The sequence below is a fragment of the Hipposideros armiger genome, unplaced genomic scaffold (assembly GCF_001890085.2).
Source record: "Hipposideros armiger isolate ML-2016 unplaced genomic scaffold, ASM189008v1 scaffold_115, whole genome shotgun sequence".
NCBI classification, from domain to species: Eukaryota; Metazoa; Chordata; class Mammalia; order Chiroptera; family Hipposideridae; genus Hipposideros; species Hipposideros armiger.
Genome location: NW_017731465.1, coordinates 835,183 through 853,601, shown reverse-complemented (window position 1 = coordinate 853,601; position 18,419 = coordinate 835,183). Strand labels below are relative to the sequence as shown.

The 18,419-nt window shown below is 38.2% G+C and overlaps 1 protein-coding gene across 28 annotated transcripts in view; it reads right to left on the bottom strand.

The window, feature by feature from the left end:
- ADGRL2 (adhesion G protein-coupled receptor L2) overlaps nucleotides 1-18,419 on the bottom strand; it is a 396,395-nt gene that overhangs the window by 293,354 nt on the left and 84,622 nt on the right. The window lies entirely within an intron of this gene.

The window sequence follows — 18,419 nt, the reverse complement described above, 5'->3', positions numbered from 1 at the left end:
GCACACACCTCTATAAGGGTAAACTGTGTTTAAAAAGAGAAAATTGGCCAGGGACAGTGGATGTAGTGGAGATGACTGTCTCAGGGGGAAATTCTCTTAATTTCTAAGCATGAATTATAAGAAGAGCCTAATTGTCCTTTACAGCCTTAGTCATCTTTGAACATCATCACCTTTTCCCTATTAACTGCCACCCACCTTCACTTGACATCAGGAAGTAAGAGCTTGAGAGAAACCAGAATTACAACAGGCCTCTGGTTGGGTAAAATGGTACAGCAGACCCAGTTAAACTGGTACCACTTGCCTCACTCTTCGAGGCAGTCCTTATTCCATATTTTCTCTTTTTTCCTAGTTTAAGGGTAAAATCCTAGGAAGCTTATCGCTCTGCTTTAGTTTCAATATTCAAATATATTTGTTAAGAAATGTCCACCTAGCAATATGATTTCTCGTCCCATTATTTTAATGAAACCTCTCGCCTGAAGGCCATCAACGACTAATTAATTGTGACATCCAGTGTCCTCATATTTCATCTTCCTTGTCTGTGTTTCCTCCTTGTCACCTGATCAGACCCTTTTTCCAGAAACTCTCCGCCCTTCCTCTTTAGGGACATTCCCAGTTTTCTTTTTGACTGTGTGACAGCAACATTTGTCTCCTCCTCTTCAAACTTTTCATAACTGTGATCTAAATATTTGTTCCTCAGCCCTCTTCTCTCCGTGTCCTCTCCCATGACATCTCACCTATGCTTTGGTCCTTGTCTGCAGACGACCCCCTACACTCTGTCTTTGACCCTGGCATCCCCTTATACCTGCATACAAGTTTCCACCTGCACCTTCTCTTCGCTTTGAGGCTCTGGCCCCTCAAAACGAAACAAAACAAAACAAAGACTCATTATGTCCAAATTGACTTCACTATCTTCCCTCTCACATTTCCATCTCCTCCTCATGTCTCCTATTATTTTTTTAAAATGTCATCACCAAGGTTGGAAGTCATAAAGTCAAATATGACAACTTTCATGTCTATTTCTATAATAAGTTATAAAACGCTGCCGATACAATACTTCCTCTGAGATCTCTCTGCCATTTGCATCCCTCTTTTCATCCTCTCTCCTCTATAGACTATCCAAGTAGCCATCTAAATGCTCTTTAGGTTCTTCCGCATCCAAACCACTTTGATATTGTGGCCAGAAAAACCTCTTTGAAACAGTTTGTTCATGTTTATGTGCATTTTCATATCTAAATACATTTGCTTCATCCATGTGCTTTGCTAATAGTTTTCTTTTTCTACAGAAGAAATATCTCTCTTCTTGGTATTTCTATATCATCAAGTGTTCCAGTCTAACAGGTGTGTCTTCCTGTTTCATGGTAAGTTCCATAACTATAGGGCCTGATATGTTTACCCTCAAATCCCCTACATATACTGCAGTGAATGACATAAAGAAGACCCTCAAGAAAATCTTTTACTTTTGGGTTGGAAATGTCATTTTGTTTAAAAACTTTCAGATGCCTGAGTTGTAAACCTGAGCTGAAACTGAATAATACTATATGTCAACTATAATTTAATATATTTATAGTCATGGGATATGGAGTACAGCATAGGGAATAGAGTCAATGGAATTGTAACAGCTATATACGATGTCAGAGGGGTAGTAAATTGGGGGAGGGGGGTTATCACTTTGTGAGGGGTGAAATGTGTATTACATTGTTTTGTATACCTGAAACTAGTAAAAAAATAAAATAATAAAAAATAAAAACTTTTAACACTCCCTATTTTCTACATGCCACAAATTAGTTTATCAGGTCAACAGGACCCTAGGATTTGGGATTTGGGAACTGTCAGAAAGAGAATAGCAGAAGGCAGGGAAAGAGGCCCAGACAAAAAGGAAATTGAGAGCAGCATCAAGTGGCAGGCCAGAAGCCTTCTCAGACAATCTTTGTCTGACCTTTTGCCTACTGAGGGCTACCTCGTCTTTGGGGACTCAGACATCCATATACCACAACCAGGCATCTCTCCAGGAATCTCAGAATGCTCAGTGCCCCTGCTACACCATACCCAGGCCTGCCATTCCCAGGGGGTGCCCTGTGTTCATTGGCAACTGCTCAATGACTGATGTGCTCTGCTCTTGTCTTCTGGCAGGAAAACTGGCATAGCCAGCTGAACCTAAGAATACACCTGTCCTAAAAAGCTAATGGTAACTCCAGACATATTAAGCAGAGTTAGACCTTTGAGGCTGTCTCTCTTTTTGCCAAGTGATACTTGGGTACTGTGTTGAACACTGGTTTTCATGCAATGCTGCCCTGATTTTGGTGCCTACCCCAGAGAGTATGAGCCAACAGGAATCTGGGTTATGGTGGGGCAAAGTACTATGATAAGGGAGATCTAAGTAGCCCCATACGGCCTTCTCTTCTGTTAAATAAATACATTTACTGTCACAAGAAAGGCCACAGGTGAACAGGGGCAGGGGAACCCCAGAGAGATGGTAGGCTTTCTCCCACAGACTAAGCTCTTTTGTGCAGTAATTGTCTCCTTTACTTTATATGCAGGTATCTTCCCCACAGTTCCTCCCCCAGTATAGACTACAAGAGTGCTAAACTGCAAACAATTACGTTAGGTGGACCGATACTGGAGAATGTAAACTTATAGATTCTTAGGTATTACAAGTCCAGCCCTGTTATTTACCGTCACATGAGTTAATGTTTGAATGAAGCTTTTGCAATGACCAGTTTCCATTTATCCATTGTTCCTCATCTCTTCATCTAATTTCATTGTAAATTATTTTGCTTTACCTTTTTCCCCCCCCCAGTTTCAAAGTAGAGTCAGTTATCTCTGTGTCATGGCACCCTTTTCTATGCCCTCCCAGGATGTGATCTCACCAATGTCTTCACTAGGATCAAAGGCATCTGGCACCTATTCTCACAACTTTCCTTATCTCTGCCTCAGATTTCTCTGTCACCATCCCCTTTTCCTCCCCTTTCTTCGAGTAAGATTTAAAAAAAAAAAAATCTCTGTAGCTGGCATAGCTACCTGGACTCTCCCTGATTCCTGCCAATTAAGGACACATTTCCCTTTCCACCCCCAGTTGTTCCTGCTCCACTAGCTCTTTTCTCTCCTACAAATGTGATCAAATCTCTACTTTTCTAAAAAAAGTTTTTTGGCCTCACTTCTTCCCCTTTACTTTCTGAATAGAGATTCTGCACATTTGCTATTTCCAATTATTCTCACCTTCATTCTTCTCATGCCTTGAAATATGTATTCTGTTCTCAGGAATCTGTGGGAACAGTTCTTGTTGACCTAATCATTGCTGAATCATTAGCTACTGTCAGCCCATCTATGGTTCTCAGTCTGTAATAATCAGCACTGAGAATCCTGAATCACCCTGGTGTGTGTGCTTCTACACAGGGTTACAAGCTTTCTTGTCTGTGGCTAGAGTGTCTTCACATTTCCTGAACGCTTTCTACCTACAGAATAAATCCTTTTCTTTCTGCCATACGCCTTTACTCTCTTTCCTTCCTACCTTGTAATTGTTTCATGAAGTTACTTATATCATCTATGAATATAGGTCCACTCATATGTCACCACAACCCCACATCAGAAGTCATTTCCTATAGACAAAATTCTCGAAGAGATTTTGCTCTCCTTGGTAAAGATACCAATATAGCTACATACCAAATATTTGTTTAATATTTTGGTCCCAGCCAGATGGAATTTTTAATGAAAACCTAGTTTGGACATTTATTTTCAGTTTATTTTTGGTTTTGTTGTCTAATCATGGGTGTTCAATCATGACAGGGCTCTGAGGAAAAGTTGTTTGAGCTCAGGGTACTTGCAATTCATAGTTAGCCCCTGAAAACCACTGTTTCCAAATTACTGTGTCATATATCATGCAGACACTCTTGAGCTCTTTCACTAGTCTGGATTTTCTCCTTCTTTCATTCATATTTTTTATATGAAGGATGAGAGGGTTATGCCACTCTGAAAGTGGGAGCTTAGGTGGTATGTGTGAATGTTTTCAGCTGTCACTTTCCTTTGTACATACACATATCCTATATCTATAGGAGTCTTTGGCAGTGGAACATTTGAACAGACTTTTTAGGAAGGAAGGAAGGGTCATATTCTCTAGTTGGTGCTCCTCAGTGTGTCCCATACTGAACTGTGAACACTGAGGTAGATGCTGCCTATGTTTGTTCAGACCAAATGGTGCGAGGTGTCCTTTATTCATCTATGTGATATGTCTACCTTTTCTCTTTGAGAAATGACTGTTCTTACAGATAAAGGCTTTTAAGGAAGGGTATTGACAGCCTTCCTCTTCAATCTATTCGTATAAAACTTTTGGGCTTGTCAGACAGACTGTTTCACAGGTCCTTTCTCGTTTCCATTCATCCCCAGGGGCAGAGGCCGCTCTCTTAACCTTACACAGGAATGGAGTTGAATAAGTGTTAGTGGGGGAGGTAGTCTCCCAGACAGGCTATGAGAACTGCGTTTATGGAACGCCATCAATTCAAGTTTCTGCAACGTGGGCTTCTTCAAGGCAATAACAGCTAATAGCATGCATTTCCCAGGGAAACTGAGGTAGGTTCCTTCAATAACTCTTGAGAGAAAAGAGATGGCAAATACTGGGACTGTGTTTCTCTTGCTTACTATTGTATATTGTCCGCTTTGCAGCGTTTGACAGAAAGAGGTGCTCCGGAAATATTTGTAGGATTGAAATGCATTAAATTCACGAGCAAGGAAATAGCTATGGTAGTAGTACCAGATTTTTGAGAGTTGAGCAAATTCCTTATTTTCTTGTATCATTTTCTGAAGAAAGTATCAGATATTCCTAGGGTTGTGATGTAGGAAGATTTTTTTCCTAGAGCATTGACAGGAAGTTAGGAATTTGGTTGAAGCTGATCTCTGCTAAGAGATTCAGTGGTCAGAATGAAAAATATCACCTCAGTACATTTTAGGATTAGGTGTTTTCTCAAAGAAATGAATCCTTTCCATGAAGCCTCTGGACCTAGTTGATGCCAGACACAGGATACTAGAGCTGGTAGACATAAGTGGACAATTCAACTGTGACCACTGCTTTATTCCTCCTCAGATTTAATTATAAATTTACTTTTTTTGGATATAGTTTCACCAATTAGGAAAATGACCATTTTGGATAATTACACAAAATGTAAAATAGAAATATCCTATAACTGGTATGAAGTATGACAATTAAGTTCACAAACTTCTTGCAACAATGTTGCTAACTGTTTTTAATATCAGAAGGATTATTCATTATGAATTTGTACCAAGTGGACAAACAGTTAACCAAGTTTACTATTTGGAAGCGCTGAAAAGGCTGCGTGAAAAAGTTAGATGACCTGAACTTTTTGCCAACAATTCATGGCTCTTGCATCGTGACAATGCACCAGCTCACATGACACTGTCTGTGAGGGAGTTTTTAGCCAGTAAACAAATAACTGGATTGGAACACCCTCCCTACTCACCTGATCTGGCCCCCAGTGACTCCTTTCTTTACCCAAAGATAAAGGAAATATTGAAAGGAAGACATTTTGATGACATTTAAGACATCAAGGGTAATGTGATGACAGCTCTGATGGCCATTCCAGAAAAAGAGTTCCAAAATTGCCTGGAAGGGTGGACAAGGCACTGGTGTCAGTGCATAGCTTTACAAGGGGAGTACTTCGAAGGTGACCGTAATGATATTCAGCAATGAGTTATGGAGCACTTTTTCTAGGATGAGTTTGCGAACTTAATTATCAGACCCTCATATAAATGTTACTAACATCACATAGTTATAAACTTGCATTATAGCAATGTTTAGTGTACCCTCAACAGTTTTTTTTACAAACCCAAACCATTTTATTTTAATCAAGAAGAAAACAAGGTATGTCGCAGATGAAAATGACACATATATTTTTGTGCTCATTATTTAAAGAAAGGAGAAACATCTGAAATCTGTTTGCTAACTACAGTAAAATACAAATTAGCCTGCAGGCACTGTGTGTGCTGTACCCTGTCTGCTTGCCAGCCCTGCTTAGTCCCAAAGTATTAATGAGCAAGTGCAAGTATTTGAACAATCAGCATTTCCACATTTGCATGCAAACTCTCATGCTGTGTAATTATACACAGAGCTGGCACTCAAATTAATTAAAGCTGATTTTTCTGTGACTGCAAACTGGTCATATCCTCAGCTATGCCTTCCTATGAAGTCATCACTCTACATTCAACGTGACACTTCTGTCCCTGGCTTTCTTAGTAATGCTAATGTTCGGCAATTGTTAATCCAGCAATATTTTAGATCGCTGCTGACAATGGCTGGGTGTTCTTGTAGTTTTCCTCTCCTCCCTAGTTTTCCCCCTTCTGGTATAAAGAATAGCTTTTGAATGCTTGCTTTGTAATTATCTCAAATAATAATGCAAACAAATTATACATATTGTTTCAGATGGTTCCCTCCCCTTTTATAACTCCACCCACTTGATTAGTGCTTACAAACTTAAAAAATGTGTTTATTTGCTACTAGCAAACAATTAGTTTTGATGGTTTCAGTCTTAATTTTGAAAAGGCTTTAACAAATGGTATTTTGTTTTAACAGATAAGGATTTCATAATTCAGGATCAGGGAGATTAGACACAACAATGGCTGCTAGATTTGATTAAGACTTTTTTAATCCTCATCAAACACAGCAGTATTGCAACAGAGAGTATTATTTGCCAAAGAGATCCATCAACGTTAACTTCTAGTGCAGAAGGCTTTCCTCAGATCTTCCCCAGTAAGTCACCTCCCTTTGGTTTCTCATTTCCTTGGAAGGAACTGATTCTGTGACAATTCCTTGGACAAGGCGTACTTAAAGCAATTAAGACATTAGTACGATTCTCTTTTCATAAATCTAAATCTCTGATTACAGGGGGCTACTAAAAACCTCATCCTGTAAGGCTCCGGAGAGGAGCTGCTCTGACATAGCCCTCTGAAATCACTCCTTACCACTCAACCACAGCTCAACATCGTCTTCATTTCTCTGTATTCTATTAGCCAGGAACTGCAAGACAGAGCTATTGCAGGAACTGAACGTCTCTTTTTAGAGTGGACACCAAACAGTTCTATCCCTCGGGTTCAAGATCCTGAAAATACCCTGCCAAGAAGATTGCCTTGGTAATCTGCACTTAAAAGGGAAGATCCAGTAGGGAATTTTTTTTTATCATCCATCTCTAGTGATCAAACCAAGAGATATAATCGCCCTTACCTTATCAGTAGTACTTCTGGGTCCACACTGAATATCAGTTAGCAAGCTCCCTTCAAATTCCAATTGGCATACAAGTGAGACAGGAGTATGGAACCTTTCCCTGAGAGGCTTCTGGGCAGATCACAGTCACAACACTACTATCATGATCCGAAGCCTGCCCTTCTGTTGTGTCATGAATTTCCTCTGCAGACAGGTGTCATATTGACATGAATTGTGTTGCCAAGTACATTTTAAGAGGTGGGAGTGGCTGTGTTCTTGTAGCCAGTTCCACCTGTCTCTAAACCCTCATCACCTCCACTGCTTTCAATATTTTGCTCAGGTACCTGGTGACTTCATGAGTAACCCACGCACTGAGCCCGACTACCAGAGGTGTGGGAACAGTATCGAGTTAAAGCAGCCCCGTCATTGTACACAATGCCATTGCTACTGGCAAATGCCTAATTGCTGAATCAGGATTGGGCTGCACTGAGCCGGACAAGGCAGTTCTACTGCTTTCTGTTTGTTTCCTTTTTAGAAACCACCCTCTTCTAACTAAGCACTGAGCAAAAAATAGGTTCTTTCTTATGTTCAGTCCTAAAAATATAGCTTCTTTTAAGCATGGAGAATTAGTATATTTTAACTTTTTTTTTAAAAGCAGCATTTGCAAACCAAAGGGCAAAGAAAATTGGAGTTCCTCAAACAATTAAAATGAACATGACTGCATGTGTTATACATATTGCTCTTAGATTTTCTGATAGCAAATCAAATATATGATCTTTTTGCTTCTTCTTAAAAGGATAACAGAAGTGTTTTGTAAACTTCTCAAGAAAAGGGAATCTTTTACTTCTTAAGGAGTAGTAGTTAGCAGGTACTCAAAGTTTTTTAATTGAGAGTGGTATTAAAATATTTGATTGTTTACATATCGCTTTATAGGCATGTATAAAAATGGAATTCAGGTGTGAAAGTGGCAAGACAAGACTTTAGAAACATGCCACAATTGTATGTTTTATTCATCATTGTAAGTACAATGATGATCAGAATAAAGTCTAGAAAATATGGGGCTCAATAGATGTAAATGGCATTTCTTTGATTTACAATTTCCACCCACTTTATCAATGTACTCTGGAACTGGTAAGATATTAATTTTCTCTTAATTTCTTAGTGACATTTAAATCAAACAAATTGTTTTTCTGGATTGATTTAATCTCAAATATCAAGCTTGGCCCATATCCCCCCCCCCCAAGCAGGAATTTCCTATATGACATTACTTTTTGTTCAAATTGCCTACCACCTAACACAAAATTGACATGTAATGATATTCAATAAATTTTGCTAAGTAAATATTTAGTGGTACATTTATAACTGCTTATGTGGACATTGCAAATGATATAAATCTACTAACCTGAAATCTCTTGAAGGCTTCCTTTCCTGTACTATACAAGGCTTAAACAAAGTTTTCACATAAATGTGAACAGTAATCATTTGCTAAATAAATTGAAATTAAATAACTCTGAAGAGAATGTATTAGTTTAAGAAACAATCCATTCTCATTTTAGATAGAAATCTTTCTTATGTTTGACCAGTATCTTCCTCAATTGTCTATTCTTTGGTACAAATTTTTTTCTGAAGTTTCATGAAGCTTTGAGGATAAATTTAATCCCCATTCCACATGAAAGTTATTCAACTATTTGAAAAATGGCTATCATTTTTCCCTAAGTCTACCCTTTTTTCAGACTGAGCATTCCTTTAATCATTCTAATATGAAATGGCTTTTAAAGCCTCTCACCATATTGGATAGATTCCAGCTTGTCCATGTCTTCACTAAATGTGGCATCAGAACTGAACGCATTACTTGAGATGTGGTCTAATTATGCAAAGTACATGGGTCCTGATGCCAGTCTTGCTCTGGACTCTATTTTAATAATTTAGAATTTTATGAAGGCAGGAAATGCACTCTGAGGAGGGGATGGTATCATTATATTTTTAGTTGTTGAACTTTTACTAAACTTTCTAAATCTTTTTCATACCAAATTCTGTCTAATCAAATTTCTTGCAACTTGTTTTTGTCACAATTGATGTTTTCAATGGAAAGAGTGGACTTTATATCCATCCATACTAGAGCTCATCTTTGGTACTGGCCTGCTGTTCTAATTATTTGTGGCATTTTTGAATTCTGATTTTGCTCAACAATATCTTGGTTGCTGTAGTTCATTTTGTGTCATTCTTAGAAGACATCTGAGCAGCTACTATGGATCAGGCACTATGTTAGGCAGTGATGAGATCAAAAGCAAGAAGACATGGTCACTTTCCTGAAAGAGTTCACAGCATAGCTAGGAAACTGCCAATATAATGATTATGCTTTCCCTGATTTCTTTAAAATCACTGGCAAATAAAAGTGTTAGTGCACTTCTCAGAGTTCTCACTTCAGATTGACAACAATCAATCAGCTTTAGTTAATGAGAATAAAATGTAACACCTATCATTTTAACTGAGCATTTTTTTAAGGATAGGTAAAAAGCACTTCATGTACTGTACATTATGCCATTTAAGAAGTATGACGTCTTTATGAAAGATAGTTTTAATTGCTCATTGCAGTTGAGGTAGTTAAGGTTCAGGAAGTTTATGTTAACTCGCCTAAATTTATATAGCTGATAAGTTGCAGGGCTTCAATTTTAAACCCCAAGACTCTGTGACGCCAAAGTTAATTCTCAATAATTTTTAAAGAGGTAATTCTGCCATTTTTAGAAACTTCATAGCCATACTACAAAATAACTCTCATTTATCTTCTAGAAATGTATGAATATTTTGATTAAAAGATTTGCAAAATTCAGTTATACTCTCTTTTGAAAAGTAAAAATAAATTAGAATGCTTGGGGCTGCTTTGTTCTTAATGAACCTGTACTGATTCTTAAAATTCACTGCCATCTTCTTAAAATATTCACTTTTAATTTAATAATCCTGTCTACATTTTCCTAGGAACTGATGTCAAACTCATTTGTTTTCCATTCTCAGAATCCTTTTTCCTTCGTAATAAACTAAGGTCAGCATCAACCAATCTCCAGTTTTCTTGACTCTGCCTCATTCTCCTTGATACTGCAAAAATAATTGGCAGAGGTCCCATGAACATATCTGAAGCTCCCTCTTTCCTGAAGACACTAGAACATTTTTATGGAGTTATCTACTTCTCCTTCTTGGAGTTCACACTGTAATGGGAGTTATTGGAAGTAAAGTGAAGATTGAATTTTTCTGCCCAAAGTTTTACATATACAACACAGTTAAAAAATATTTGTTAAAAAAAAAATACACACACACACACACACCCCTGGTGGAGGGGGAAAAAATGCTGCTTTACAAAAAAGAAAAAAAATCCCCACAAAACACCATTTTTTGCCAGGGGAGGAGTGGTAGATAACACATATGAATGGTTCTTTTGTTAAGGAAAATAGCTAGACAAATCTGGATGAGACACTCAAGTTGACGAAGTCAAGGTCCTTCTGGGCATAGCCTGATGGGCAGCACTAGATAAAGAGAGGGCTAAATTTCTCTCTAATAAATTATGAACAATTTGTCAGTCTGGGAAACAAGACTTGGACATGGGAAGAAGAGAAGAGACATGAAAAGTGTAGTGGTGTGAGGTATTGCCCAAGAACATGGCAGAAAGCCCAGACCACAACAGAGAAACATAGCCAGGAAGAAATACTGAAGCTACTCACTCAAACCTTAAAACATAGCTGCCTCAGCGCTGGGCTAGCCCAAGAGATGACACAGAAACGATAATATAAGACACAGTCCTTGTCTTTAAGTGGAAATATAGTGGATGTTCCTAATTTTGTAAAATGAAAGATATCTTTAGAAAAGGTAATAGCTTCTGTTTGGTAACTTTTATCTTTCCAGTTCAAGGGGGTATTAGAAAATAATAAACCCCGAATCTTCTTATAATATTCTATTGATATGACTTTCCCCTAATTGTACATTTATTATACTATATTTTAAAAGGCTGTATTTTATAGAATAGTATATTTATTTATAGATATGCCTAAGATTACTTCTTCTAAGTAGGCATAGAATGAAAGGGAGGTATGCTTTCAAGAGAATGTAAAGTCCCCCAAATGTGAAAGATTTTTAAAAATGTTACTTTATCTAGAAAAGACTAAAGCATCAGTTTCATATAAATTTCATAGGAATAAGCAAAGACTTAGTAGGAAAAAAGACTTTTTGAAACATTTTTTTCCAGAAGAACATTGCACATATGCACATTGATAATATTATCCCTAATATTCCTAAAATATTCTTAATAAAATAAATATGTTCATTAATAAATATAATCAATTATGATGGAGAGTATGAGATAATTTATATATTATTAAAAGATACATATACATGTATATATAACAGAAAATTTAAGATTCACAATTTTAATCAATGTTTGAAAGTAAAAATGTATTGCCGAGAATGGTTCTCATTGGTAATATGCAGTATTGGAAGCATCAGCTTAGTAGTATTATGCTAATGCATTATGGCTGGAAGATGAACCTCACTGAAAAATTCAAGAAACTGAATACTGAACAGTTAGTTGCAGAAGGGCAATTATGGGATCTGGTCTGCTTTCATTATCTGAGATGAGTGAGAATAAAATGCAAAACGGAAACATAAATGATGCAAGGGATATTAGGTATGAGATTTCTTTTTGTTTTAATTATCTAAGTTTTTATTAAGAAGTGCTTTGAAACATATAATCCTTTCTTCGATGCAGGCTATTCCAAAGGAAAATATTATATAGGTTTATACAACATTCTAGTATAATAATTGTAATAGCTAACTTCTTTATTACTGTGTGCCAGGTATTGTGCTAAACATTCTATGTACATTATCTCATTTATTACTGCCACAACCGCACGTGGTAGATAATATTATTATCTTTTTTTGACAGAGGAAGAAACTGAGGTACAGAGAAGTTAAGCAACTTGTTCATAGCCACACTGTTAGCAGGTAATTGAGCCAGGATTGCAATTTAGGTAGAATCTGGAGACTGAATATCTCTAGTCATTTATTTTTCATCTCCTGCCTGCTTTCTTCATGCACCCACTGTGTTCTTAAGCTTTTTTTCATATGCTTTCCACCCTCAGGCAGGAGAAATCCATCTTTATAATTTATTTTGTAATGCTAAGCAGTCCTTAAAGACCTACCCAAAGTGAGTATAAAATATAGTTGTATCCATTCGGACACAGCTCAAGGGTCAACCTATTTATGGAACTTTTGTTGCTGTCCTTGGGCAGAGCTGACCTCTGTCTCCTTTGTGTCCCCTGTACCCTGTACAGATCCCTATCGAAGGCCATGATATCCACTGAGCCTATTTATTTACATATCTACTTATCTTCAGGGCCTACCTTGGTGTTGGAACACAGTAGGTGATGAAGAACGTTTGTGGAATGAATCAATAACTGGGGCTAGTCCTTATCTTTTCTCCATCATTTTCGACACATAATTTTCCCTGCCAAGCACTAATTTGTTCCCTGCTGGGGGAAAGTGGAATATTGCCTTCTTCAGACTTTGAATTAATGTTTTTTCTGTTTACTAAAGTGGTAAAGAAACATGAGTTTCTCTGCTCAAGCAAGGAGCATTTTTGATAAATAAGTAAGGTAAAATTACTGAATGAACAAGCTTTTTGTTGGACTTTCTCAAAGAGAAGTTTCCCAAAGTTTGCCCACATTGCCTGTGATAAATGCGGCTCAATGCCATTCTCCCCCCAAATATTTATTATTAAGTAATCTGACCCATCATTTAAACAGAGAAGGAAGCCATAATGTTTCCACCCAACATAGACCTGGGAGAAGAGCAGTCAAGTGCAAACTAATGTGTTGGCATAGTAATACCCTTTCCTTCTTTATTTACTTATCTGACACATATTAAATAAATGAGAGACTGGATAAATTATGGCGTGGGGAGAGGTGGGAAGCTGCAGGTGTGCTCTGAGATGGCTGCAGAGTTCATGGGACTTTTGAGTGACCACTAGGACTAAGATTTAGCCAAGAGATGGCAGAGTGGCAAGCAGACAGTATGAAAAGCAGAAGGAACAGCACCAACCATGTGTGGACTTGGGGGCACATGACTTCTTGGGTGACGGTTAGAAGTTCCATGGAACAGATGGTTCTTAGAGGAGAAGAGAGAAGAGTGTGCTAGCCACATAGTCCAGTGTGAACATTTTATGATACAAGAATGCAGCAATAGAATTGTACTTTAGGTCTACCTCTGTTGTGACCTCAAGACGTGGCCTGATGAAAGTCCTTTTACACCAGGAGTGCAAAAATCAAATGCCCGTAAGCAATAATGTTGTAAATATTTTTTAGGGGGCCAGATGGACTCATGTCTTTTTAGGGAGACGACTTCATAGATGGTGTAGAGGCCTGACCATCGCACTGTATATCTGAAGCTGATGTTGAATAATATTGTATGCCAACTATAATTATATATACATATAGACACGGGATGTGGAGTAGAGGGTGGGAATGGAGTCAGTGGATTTGTAATAGAGAAGTATGATATTGGGGGTGGGGAGAGTGGATGGGGGACGGGGGTTGTCACTTTTTAGGGGGTTAAAAGGATAACTATCGCATTGTTTTGTACACCTGAAACTAATAATAATAATTTTAAAAAAACACTAGAGAAATATTAAAAAAAAATAAAAAATCAAATGTCCAAAAGACCAAGCAGTTAAAGATTAAAGAGTGAGGAGACTGAAGGCAGTAGGAAGCAGTGGAACATGGGCCCCATTCATGGTATCTATCCAATGGTATTAGAACTTCTAACTTTTCTCAGTAAGTAGGTATCTAGTTTTTCTTTTTCTTTTTCTTTTCTTTTAAGATTTTATTGGGGAATTGGGGGAAGGGGAACAGACAAATTGCTGTCGTTTTGTCCTTCAGTCTAGCTGTGGAGGACGTTGCTTCACTGGCCCAAGTTGGCACCATCATTGTGCTCTTCCTGGGCGAGGCAGATCAGTCGCCAGCTTCTGGACGGCCGCTCACTGCGGCTGCTGGCCACTCATGCTGGCTGCTGGTTACACACGGTAGCCCATAGCAACCCACTGCCACAGGGGCTGCAGCCTACGCCGTCTGGCGACTCATGGCAGCCCAGTTCCAGGTCGAGCTGTTGTTCAGCATCTTAGCTATAGAGGGCAGTGTCACTGGTCCTCATATGTGAGATCCGAACCGGGGCCCTCTAGCATCCCAAGCCAGCTCTTAACCAATGCACCACTCGGCCGGCCTGGTATCCAGTTTTTTATGTGAAATATCAATTTTTAAAGTATTGACAACTAATTTCATGTTTTATTAAATATTATACTGGTAAAAAAAATGCCTGTTATCGCTTTATACCCCCTGATTTTAACCTTCTACTCTGACATGACTTGATAATATTTTCTCTGTCTTCCTTGAAAGATTATTAGAGAGATCAAATCATCTTGCAGGTTGTTAGAAAATCCCAATGTGCTACAGCAATTGAACTATTTTTATATTATTATGAATGACACCAATTCTCACTTTTTAACATGCTGATTTGTGTATCATTTGCTTTTTTTCCATCTTTATTTTTATCTAACAGCAATCCCCCCCAAAAAGCATGGCATACCATAGACTGATGTCAAAGGAATCGGCCCAACACTGCAAACTGTCGGTGAAGAATGGTTGGCACCTCTGTTTCAAGTTATGTATTAGATCTATCTTAGGCAGTAGGATAGGATATAAACACTTTAAAAATACTTTATCTCATTTGATTACAATATATATATTTAAAAACCATTTTGCCTTGGCCTACGTAACTCTGGATAATCCAAAGTCTAACAAAGGAAACTCAAAGTAGACATTACCCAAACATAGTGGTATGAGCTATCAAAATACTCTCTATTTTAAAATTATTATTTCTTTTCTACAAAGTAGAGATTCTCATGTAGTTACAGAGTTTTTGGCTAAAGTTTCGTTTATCCTTACCCAATTTATAGGCTAAAAAAACAAGCAGAGCTGATACCGATAAATGCAAAAGACGGATCCTAGAACTAAAGATAATAATTAGATATTGGCAGAGCTCCCCGGTTGAAGTCACATAATCTTTTTCTTTAAGTCTTTAAACAGGATTTGTCTCATTTGTCTGAGATGATTTTAGGGTGGTCCTGCCAAACAGTGACCTCTCAAATTTTCTGTGCCTGTCTTCATGTTGGTTGAGAGGTCTGTACAATTTTCATAAAATATACTCAGATTCTCCGTGACATGCGTGCTCTCTTAAGAAATCAAAAATCTCATAAGCATCCTGTCCATTTTACCCTGTTGCTGATGGAAATGTCTTCAGAAGCAGCACCAGAACCACGAGGTCCTCTCTAAGTGCTTCTCTGTACAGACTTCTGTCAGCAGCTGTGGTTGAGGCTTCCACGGCAGGCAGCCCAATGAGGTTTAGATTAAAAACGGGAAATAAACCTCTTGAAGTCGAATTCTGAATGTATCTACCAGCGAGAGTGAAACGAATCCCATGTTTCCTGTAGGTGACATTTTACTCCGTGGCTTAAGGAATCTCAGCAGGAAAAGTGTAGGTTTGCCTAGAGAGGAGTGTAGGAAAGATTGACAAGGAAATGGAGAACCTAGAAATGAGGAAGGCAGGTTGCCAATTTTGTGTTTTTTAAAACTAGGGATATTCAAAGACTGAGCCCTTGGTATAGACAGCCAAAACAACCTTTTACAGTTTCTGGAAATGGGGCTGCACCTCTATTTCATCCTCTCCAACATAGTCTTGGATTTCACGATGAACAGAAGTTGGGTACTGAATGTTACCTTCTGGATGAGGCTGCAAGCAAACAATACTGGGAAGATCAAATCAGTTGATGGCGTGTGCTATTGGTCATCTGGGTCGCAGTGAGAGAGAAGTGGAAGTACTCTGTTCCTGCCCCATATCAACTTATTTCCCTTTTTCTTTGTTCTCCTACTCCTCTGAATAAGTTGGAGTCAAAGAAAAAATTGGGACAGAGTTAGAAGAGCCTCAGATGTTGGGGAAGGAAGAAATAGGTAGGCCACATCCAAAGATGGGGTCCTATTGGGAAACTGATAGGGCATTGTGTTTGTGAAATCTCCAGTGGGGCTATCCTCAGGAGAGCTGCAAAACCACAATCTGATGGACTTTAGAAAATCTGTAAGATCAAATCAATAAAAAAGACTTAGCCTAAGTCACAAACAAACTGGTTCCTTCTTGTCCTTGGTGACCTTTCCTCCCATTCCACTCATGGGAGTCCCTGCTGAAATTCCCTCCCTCCATTCTGTCACCTCCATGGCCCCTTCTCTAGTCATGTCTGCGAGTAGGTGGCATGGCATTGCAGAACAAACAGGTTCGGCTGTGGTATCTTGTCATGTTGTCAAAGGGTCACAGTCATTTGTTTTTAACCATTGCATTTATATCTCAAAATGAACATGTGCGGTATGTTTTGAAAGTCTGAGGCCTCACATGATGTGATGTTTTCCCCTCTGACAAATGGATCAATTAGTTGAGTTTCTTTTCCTAGTTGACTGTCACTGCCACAGTGCTGGGAACTTCTTGAAGACAGGGACTGTGTTGTACGTTTCTGAAATCCAGAAGTGCCTTAAATATAATAGGCGCATAACAAATCTATGTGGAATAAAGAAATAATTCTTAAAAATTTAATACCCTCTTAGATGCTCATTTTAGCATAGTTACAGATTAGAGATAAAGAAAGAATTATGATATCCTAGGGAAAGTACCTAGGTAGATTTACAGTGTAAACTTAATTCTAAGTCAGACTAAGATCACTGTGCAAGGAAGACTGACAAATACTATATTTTAGTTATAATCATTAGCCAAAATAAACTACTGTATTTTCTTTACATTAAAGGCGATACTTGAAAATATTCTGTTCAAGGCAGCAGTCTTTAACATTTTGTGAGTAATAAATACTTTTAGGAAGCCAAGGAAAACTATGGACTCTCTCCTGAGAAAAAAAAATGCACATTCACATCTACTCAAAACACAAAACAAAACAAAACAAAAAAACGAGACTTTGTTCATGAACATTCTGAAGCACATTCATGGACAAACCTGTATCTCAGGTTAAGAACTTTCATAAAGGCAAAGCCCTTGAATGGTGACTGACCTTCAAGGTCCAGAGGTGGGCTTTCAAGAAAAGGTTTATTTCAAGATTCAGAACAGTGGACTCCTATACAGCATAATCACAAATTCCATCCATTCCAAAAGGCTGAATTGAAAGAAACAAATACGTGCACGGAGCTGCCCCCTCTCTGTGGAAGTAATGGAAATTTCATGCACAGCCCACAGGGCAGGAGAATTCAAAGGCACTTGTTGAAGCCAGATGACATGCAGCAGTATTATGGCTGTATCACACCATCCTCACATCCAAAGAGGCACACACAGTCATTCACTGTGCCAAAACACATTCAACATAGCACAGGGATGGGGTTTGGACCCTGGAAGCTTAACGTAAAGCTTAAGATATTTCCTAAACAAATTTAAAGAGAAATTACTGTCATTAATCACTCTCGGATTCTTTCAAATGCTTTTTCCTCGGACCTAAAATTTAAACTGATTACCAGTCATTCCTCGAGATTCAAAGGCCAGGGAAGAACTTAGGAGAGACAATAGTCAGCATCTTAGTCGCCCTTTGTGACCCCTCATGTCCCCTCTTCCCAGCAATTGCTTCCTTCCCCTAATAGTTTCCTCTGTACAAAGGAAAATATATATATATATATATATATATATATATATATATATATATATCTCGAACTTTCTAATTGAGCCAACTTCAAATTGCCAAACTAGAAGCTGGAAGGTTGCTTTTGAAAATGCTTTTGTAGCCAAACAGATGTATTTCTAAATTTTACTTCACTTCATTCACTAGCTTCTCCTCCACTATATTTAGGACCCATTGCTCATTTTCTTATCATTTTCCATTTCATTGCTTTTGTTTCACATTTGAGTAACTGTAGGTCAAATGTACTCCCGACTATTCTGTTAAAGACACGTGAAATCAAATAGAAGCTGTCTGATTAATGATATGAATCATCTGTTTTTAAAAAATAGGAAGGTAAACAAGTGCTTGGCAGGAGCCCCACCTGCCTTACTGCTGTTGTGCTGTGCTTATCAGGAGGCCAACAATTCCCCCTTCTCAAGGCTGAACTAAAATTAGGCTCCACCTGCAAGATGTTAATGA